Raw genomic sequence first — 2,146 nt, 5'->3', positions numbered from 1 at the left:
AAATCTACTGCTGTGTTTACCACACACTTTGGTTGATTTTCAATGTCATGCAAACAAACTGACCATGAAACTCTCCATCTCTCCATACTGGCCTGCTTTCAGACTTAGGTGTGATAGTGACCACTGGTAGCATAAAACCAACAGTGATTTCCGTCAGTCCTGGACCTTTGATGCTACAACATGAATTTCTAGGCAACTTAGGCCAACTAGTGCTGTAGTGTCATGATAGCTGTGTGGATAACTAAGCACATTCATATTGGATGTGACACATGTTTCACAGGAAGGATTCAATGCCTGGTACTGCAAACCCTATACTGCGAATAGCTTATGTCTGCGTGAGTCCAGTTGCAGAGAGTGAGGAGTGATGAGAAATGTGGTCAGGAGCAAGCTACAGAAATCCACAGAATGAGCTGACCTAAACAAGGGAAGCTCGTGGACCCCAGACTCAGAGCTAAGAAAAAAGGATTGGGACTCGGAGTTCCTGCAGGCAAGACCCTTGACCCCCAAATCCGGGCCCCTGCCAAAGAACGAGGTCTCAGCTGGAGAGCGCCAGTTTCCAGTGAGATCCCACTACCCTGCAAAACCTTCTCAAGTTCCAGCCCAGCCCTCGTCCTCTTCTGCAGGCTATTGGCCAGAGAGAAACCTCCTAGAGAGCTTGGACCACACAGAGCTACAGACATTGAATCTTTGATCCACATAAGCCCATCGGGGAAGGACCATAGAGAGAGGGAAGATACACCACCAACACTTACTGGAAGAAACTATGGGAAGAAGGCAATACAAGAGAACACCTAATAACAGAAAGACAAACATGACACCACCAGAATCTAGGGAATCTACACCAACTAGAATGGAACACAACAACAAAGCAGAGGAAGCAGAAGGGTACGACTTAAAAATCACCATCATAAAAATGATAGAGGCCCTCAAAGAAGATATGAGAAAATCCCTTAAAGAAATGGAGGAAAAAACAAACAAAAAAGTGGAAGAAATGAACACATTCCTTAAGGAAAGTACAGAAAGCCAAGAAAAAACAATTAACCAGGTGAGGGAAACGGTTCAAGATTTGAAAACCGAAATTGAGAAAATAAAGGCAACACAAATGGACGGAAAGCTGGAAATTGAAAAGCTGGACAAAAAATCGGAAACCATGGACACAAGCATAACCAATAGAATTCAAGAGATGGAAGAGAGAATCTCAGGCGCAGAAGATAAACTAGAAGAAATAGATTCATCGACCAAAGAAAACCATAAATCCAACAAATCCTTAACACACAACATCCAGGAAATGTGGGACACCATGAAAAGGCCAAACCTAAGAATAATAGGCATAGACGAAGGTGAGGAAGCCCAGCTCAAAGGTGCTGAAAACATATTCAACAAAATCATCGAGGAAAACTTTCTAAATCTGAAGAAGGACAAGCCCATGAAAGTACAAGAAGCATACCCAACCCCAAATAGGCTGGACCAAAGAAAAAAGACCCCTCGACATATAATAATCAAAACACCTAGCATACAGAATAAAGAAAGAATATTCAGAGCATCAAAGGAAATAGGACAGGTAACATATAAAGGCAGACCTATCAAAATTACACCTGACTTCTCCATGGAAACCCTCAAGGCCAGAAGGTCCTGGATAGATGTTCTAAAAGTATTAAGAGAACACGGATGCCAGCCTAGGCTACTATATCCAGCAAAACTCTCAGTCAATATAGATGGAGAGAACAAGATATTCAATGACAAAACCAGATTTTCCCAATACGTATCTACAAATCCAGCCCTACAGAAAGTATTGGAAGGAAAATTCCAACCCAAGGAAGGTAACTACGCCCACAAAAATGTAGGCAACAGATAATCCAACTACACCAGAAACCTAGGGTGAAGCAGAACAAATATATTCACAATACCACTGCCAACAACAAACCTAAACCAAACAAGCATCAACAATCAATGGACCTTACTCACCCTCAACATTAATGGTCTTAACTCACCTATAAAAAGACACAGGCTAACAGAATGGATACTAAGACAGAATCCATCCTTCTGCTGCATACAAGAAACACATCTTAGCTCCAAAGATAGACATTACCTCAGGGTAAAGGGTTGGGAAAAGATTTTCCAATCAAATGGAAATAAGAAGCAAGCA

The sequence above is a fragment of the Phodopus roborovskii genome, unplaced genomic scaffold (assembly GCF_943737965.1).
Source record: "Phodopus roborovskii unplaced genomic scaffold, PHOROB, whole genome shotgun sequence".
Classification (NCBI taxonomy): domain Eukaryota; kingdom Metazoa; phylum Chordata; class Mammalia; order Rodentia; family Cricetidae; genus Phodopus; species Phodopus roborovskii.
Note: the sequence above shows the minus strand (reverse complement) of the source record.